At 44.7% G+C, this 6,585-nt stretch overlaps 1 pseudogene; it reads right to left on the bottom strand.

The window, feature by feature from the left end:
• Nucleotides 1–2,085: 2,085 nt before the first annotated feature.
• LOC147624116 (putative xyloglucan galactosyltransferase GT19 pseudogene) lies at nucleotides 2,086–3,934 on the bottom strand (annotated as a pseudogene).
• Nucleotides 3,935–6,585: the final 2,651 nt, after the last annotated feature.

Here is a 6,585-nt window from a genome sequence, read left to right as displayed (position 1 = left end):
CCAAGGTTATAGGAGAAGTGACATTGATCACTGCTTGTATACCAAGAAAGCTTCAGATGGCAGTTTACTGATTCTCATTTTGTATGTGGATGATATGTTGATTGCTGGACAATCTCATAAGGAGATGGATGCCTTGAAGAAAAGATTGCACCAAACCTTTGACATGAAGGATCTTGGTGATGCCAATCATATACTGGGTATGCGGATACTTCGGGATAGGAAACAGCGGTTGCTCTACTTGTCTCAGAAGGAATACATTGGCAAAGTCTTGCAGAGATTTCACATGGAGGGGGGGAAGAGTATTGGTACTCCATTGCCTCCTTATGTGAAACTCAGTGCTTTGGACAGCCCTCAGACAGATGCTGAGAGGGCTGAGATGTCAAAGATTCCGTATGCATCAGCTTGTGGCAGTCTCATGTATGCTATGGTTGCAACCAGGCCCGATATTGCCTTTGCAGTGGGAGTGGTTAGTAGATACATGGCTAAACCTGGCAGGAAGCATTGGGATGCAGTGAAAGGTGTCATGAGATACCTTAAGGGTACACAAGACTTGTGTATATGTTTCGGCAGTCAAGATGCAAAAGTGCAGGGTTACACAGACTCTGATTATGCCGGTCACCCTGATACCCGGAAGTCTACTACCGGATATGTTTTTACTCTCACTGGAGGTGCAGTGTCGTGGGTATCTAGAATGCAACAGTGCATTGCTCTGTCTACTACAGAAGCTGAATATATTGCAGCCACTGAGGCATGCAAGGAAGCTATATGGCTGTCCCGGCTAATGGCAGATTTGGGCTACTCTAGTGATACTCCATTGTTGCATTGTGACAGTCAGAGTGCCATACAGTTGGCACGAAATCCTGTCTTTCATGCAAAGACAAAGCACATAGATGTGAAGTATCATTTTATCAGGGAAGTGCTTGAGAACAAGCAACTTCAGCTTGTGAAAGTTCACACTGATGACAATCCGGCAGATTTGTTGACCAAAGGATTAGCTGCTGAACGGTTTGCACACTGCAGACAGCTCATGGGTATAGGCTAAGGCCAGTCTACTGGTCTTGTACATTATGATGTATATGCTGTTTTTTCTTTTCCTTTTTTTCTTTCTCTTGAGGGCACATTGCCTTTAAGTGGGAGGTTGTTGGGGTAAAGGCACTGGCCACCCTATGTAACAGCATAGCCTTATCCATAGACATATATATATACTACTGTGTGTACTAGGGGAGGTACCACTCATTTGCTTATCCCCACCCACTGGTGTGTGCACAGGGTGTGTCCTCTCTCTCTCTCCCTACTCCGAGTCACTCCGGTTCTCCGTCAGGGGGGTTTAAAATGCATTAGAAGAAGAATCATAATTTTATCTTTGAAAACAAGGGCTAGGTTTTAAAAAGTCAATACATACCTTTTAAAAATGGCTGGTCTAGGTTTGAAAAAAATAATTGCATATACCCTTTCTAGATGCTAAAATTTGATCTTTAACTTTCAAAGTTTTGATATTGAAGGCTTGCTCTATTTCCTCTCTCCTTTTTGCAAGCATATTCAGGCATGCCTTCAATTAATTAATTTAATTGAATTTTAAGGTTTAAACCTTAGCGTCTCTCTTCGTCCATCTTCACTTCAACGTAGCTAGTCTCTCAAAACTCTGCATCCTCTCTTTCTCACTGTGTCCCCGCTCTCTCTCATGGTGTTTCGCTGAGGATGAGTTTCTCCTCTCATTTGTTACCGCATCCTCTCTCTCACCTTATCCCCTCTCTCTCTCACGGCTTTTTGCCCACGATGAGTTGCGCTGTCTTATACTTACGCTGAGGTGGTTCTTGGACGAGTTGAGAACATTCTAGATTTTTCTCTTTTTTAATCTCTAGACTATGGTTAATAAAACTAAAGAAAATTAAACCTAAGCCTAAGGTCCTTTTACCTCAACTAATTAATTAATAACAAAAAGGAATTTGGGAGCCATATTAACATTTCATTTCTACATTACCCATGAGAGACTCGCGAAAACATAATTGCATATACCCTTTCAAGGATACTTAGATACTAAAAACTTATCTTTAGCTTTCAAATTTGCAAAATTGAAGGCTTGCCTAGTATCAAAATCTTGCATTTCATTTCAAGGATCAATATATATACATTATGGGACAAACGAAAATTTAATTAAATGTCTTAAACAGATCTATTATCAAGAAGCACGTGTTGTCGGGCTCGTTGCCGGACTTTTCTGTTCTCTGCAACTCTGTGAAGCATGCCTTCCACGCTCAGTTCGAACGCGTCGCGGATGGAGTGGCCAGGGGGGCTGGCGTAGATGAGGCTGGGGATGAGGTCAACGATGGCGGAGCGCATGCGGGTAATGCGCTCTCGCGAGAAGCCTGCTAGGACGTCGTGGAGGTGGTGGACGTGAGTGGGTGGGATGAAGACGGAGTAAGAAGGAGCGCTCATAGGGAGGTGCCACGTGTACTGCGTGTAGGCGGAGTCGTTGTGGAAGAAGACAGGGATGCAGCCGGAGAGCATGCCATCGAAGGTGGAGCGCCGGGTGGCGGTGTCGCCGGGCGGCTGGAGGCAGAAGTCCGCCCCCAGCAGCTGCTCCGCTATGGGAAGGGGTTTGTGGGCGCACTTCATTTTAGAGCAGTCCAGCATCGTACAGGCGGTGGAGTTGACGCACTGCTCGAGGGCGGCCTGCCGGACGCTGCCGAGGTTGCCGGATCTGGACGCTCCGACGAAAGCGAAGAGGTAAGGTCTGTCATCCGCTGCAAGGACTTTGTCCTGCCAGTCACGCAAGGTCTGGACGGAGCGCGGGTGGAAAGCGGTAGGGTAGGGGATGGCCTGTTCCAGCCGGCGCCACGGCCGCCTCTCCAAAAACAGAGCCGTCACGTTCTCCATCTCGGGGAGGTTAGCGAAAGTAGTCCCCCAGCCGTCCTGTTTGTCCTGCCGCCGTGTGAAATCCCAGGCCGTACGGCCCATCACTATGAAGTGGTCGTGGCCGCCCAGCCTGCGCCACGTCTCCCCCGCCTCCTCCTCCAGCCATTTCACCAGCTTCACCCCCTGCGCCGCCCATTCCGACACGTTCTTCCCATACAGAAAATTGAGGGCATCCAAGCCGCTGTAGTAGGGTATGAAGAAGGCGTCCGCCTGCCACGCCTCTTGCGTTATGCATGCGTAGCTTGGCATCCTCCTGTGGAAGATCACCTCCAGCATGTATGGGTCCGTTTCATACCAGTCCGGCCACTTCAAGCTGTCGTTTATCGCCTTGCCTAAACCCTCGTTAAGGAAATGAGGGCAAAAATTGAGCCAATCGGCTATCTTGTGTTCGCATTGCTGCAGAACCAACGTGTTGAATTCTGCGGGCAAATCATACATGAAAACTCTCCTCCCATCGCATGAAGAAGGAATATTGATCTCTCCATCATCAATTGTATGTGCAGTGCTCTTAATCTTGATTAGTTGATCTGCTCCTAAATCCATCCTCTCCTGGCTTACATCTGCATCCGAATCATTCCTATGATTTGATTTAGCACCGGGATCAATCCTCTCCTCTTGCTCATGTATTATTCCTTCAATAGTGATGTTGTTGAGGTGGTGGTGTTGCTTCCCCTCCTCCTTAATCTCCTCCTGCAACACTTTTAAATGCCCATTCGACCCCCTAAGGACGCTGTGCCAGGACACTTCCTCGTGGATCCTTGCAGCTAAATGGCTGCCGGCCTCCGTTGTATCATCAGAACATTGCGGCAATCTCAAGGAGATGGAGCTGCTCAGCATCACAATGGCAAGAGAGAGGAACGACAAACAGCAAACGTAGTGCCACAACTCGTAATGGGAGAGGAGCCGCATGATCACTCTCCTCCTTTTCCTCCTCCTCCTCCTCCTCCTCCTAGTAGCTTGCAGTCGATAGCTCTTGTACACAGAGAGAGAGAGAGAGAGAAAGAGAAGCTTCCTCACTCGAGAGCTCTAGTACGAAAACAAACGCTAGAGAGGGGTCATAGGAAAAATAACGCAACGCATCACGACCCAGTACACGCGTCTCGATTGCGCACGTACGATGATGAAGTTGAAAAAAAAAGGGCTTAGCAGTAAGTTTGAACAAATCTAATATTAACCAGTACTGGCTTTAATTAGGAGCTGGAGGAGGACGCTGGTCGAACAGTCAGAATAAGAAGGTCCGTTCTAGTCCTCAGGACAGTAGACGTATAATGCCAAAGCATCTGTCAAAATTTCGCCGGCCGTCGCAATCGAATCGCTATTATATATTCAAACATGTATAATTTCTTGTGACCATTCGTTTAGAAAGCGTCGCCGGCACTCCACCCCCCTTTTTTTTTTGGCTGATGACAAAAACAAGGGCCTACACCACCATCTTTGATGAGAGGCTGTGTGTGCCTGCCATGCAGCAGCGCCACAACTCACGTACGTCACTTGTGCGTACTCAGATGTATAAACGTTTACGCGTGTAGAAATCTCGCTCAATCGTCTTCATTTGATGCCATTGAGGCCCCATCACACTCTTTTGCACGCGTGGGTGGGGGTAAGGAAATGGAATGGACAAGTGTATGCAGACCCTTCCACGTTAGTCACCTCATTGTGTTTGAAATTTCGAACCCACTAAATTATTACTATCTGTTTACGCGCTAGCAGAATTTAATTGTTTATTCGATGTGTTTTCCAAGTTTTGTGTGAATAAATGGTCATTTTTTAAAGGATGAAAATAAAATTAAAGAAAAAGGACAAGAAAATATGTACAAAATGGTCTTATAAGCATCCATATTATCCTTTCCACACATGAAGGTGCATCATCCATGCACTCCATAACTAGAGACTCAATTATGTTTTGCAAGAACTCAAAATTTTTGTCATCTCATCATTGATTAGCGTCCCAAAAATTATGTGGTATGTACACAATGAGTACGCCTACATCATGTGCCCCATGACTTACCAACAATGTGACATTAAACAAAAATGATGTTTTTGGCGTTGTCAAGTCACCTCCAACAACTTTCTAAAGGGTTAAAGATAGTTTACTAGTAACTAAAAAACTTGTATTACTTATCTTTCTTTGTTGAGAAAAACATTAACGGAAAACTTGTATTACTTATCTTTCTTTGTTGGCGTTATTGAGAAAAACATTAACGGAAAACTTGTGCAATAGTGCCAAGCTATTCGTTAAAGCAAACATTGTGTAATTCAAACATTCAATCCCCCCATTGATCATCATTATCATAGGCATAAGAAATAGAGGCTGCAAGCAGCTCTCTTAAAAAATAAAAACAAAAAGAGGCAAGAAGATGATAGGGTGACTTTACACCCATAACCATAACAACCTGCTACGGATGTTTCCATTTCTAATTAGATCAATAGTCAAGAAGTTTAATAACTTTAAGATACCTAAGTACTGAGGCTTGATTTGCTGGTTTTGATGGTTTATGTTTCGAATATCATCATCAAGGATAGCAACTCTTGTAAGGGGGTGAGAAATAAGAAGAAATTATATGACAAGTAATGTAATGTGAAGAACAAACAATCAACTCAATCACTAATGTAGGTTTATGCATAAGGACGGTACATTCAAGATTCCTTAGGCCGACATTGTGATTACTTCAATCAGGCTCACAATCAAGTCGCCCTTGTGGAGGAATTAATGATATAGGATATGCTAAATAGGTTATAGAGTGGCGAGAAGTATCAGCAGCAGCAGCAACATCAAACACTAAACTATGAGTTACACTTGTTAAATGATATGAAAGATCCCTGCCCCCTCCGCGCAACGAATTCGGGGGTGCTAGCAGCGGAAGTAGCACTTCTTGCACACGACAGAGCCTCTCACTCAAGGCCTCGCCCACACGGATATCCGGACAAGAGACTAATCCCTCAGTTCTTCCAAAATCAAACCTAGAAAAACTTCCCTGCCCAGAAGGCAGCACGGGCGATTCCTCCAAGATATTTTTATTCTAACGTAGCCAAGAGCCTTAACTAACCAAACTGATCTGGCCGAAACCGTAAGTCTAGGAAAAGACTTGCACTTGGATCATACAGACCAACGCTTTTTTCCTCATCGAGAGGCACAGTCGTTGATTCTTTTCCATAGAACAAAGACTATCCGGGATTTACTTCATCTATCGTACCATAACAGAATTGAATCTCATTTTAGGGATCCATCAGTCCAGCCTAACCCCATCCAGTCCCATGGATTAGCCAACCACCCAACCACTATAGTGATAGGATCCATTTAGGAATTTGTTATGTTTTGCCCCGGGTGAGGAAAATAGTTCCCAGGCCCCCTAGCCGCGCTTCAAGCAAACTTCAAGATAGTCACACCACTTACACACCCAATATGAAATTGCCTGTTTCACAGATTCAGCTGTCTTTAAAACAATCTTTTAATGAAACCATAGTATCACTGATCATAATCCTCCAAAATATCCGGTTGAATTTTAATTTCCAATCATTCTTTTATCGGTGTACCTATGGCATCATTGGCAACCAGAATGCTCACCACCTGTCCACTCAGGGGCCTTTTCAATAGTTCCTAGCTCATAGTACCGGGAAATATATTCACTTATAAAAATCCAGATGGACTCTACGTTGAAGATCAGCAAG

This window comes from Cibotium barometz, chromosome 26, assembly GCF_041138505.1.
Source record: "Cibotium barometz isolate CiBa-2024 chromosome 26, ASM4113850v1, whole genome shotgun sequence".
In the NCBI taxonomy this organism is placed as follows: Eukaryota; Viridiplantae; Streptophyta; class Polypodiopsida; order Cyatheales; family Cibotiaceae; genus Cibotium; species Cibotium barometz.
This window is presented reverse-complemented; position numbering and strand designations above follow the sequence as displayed.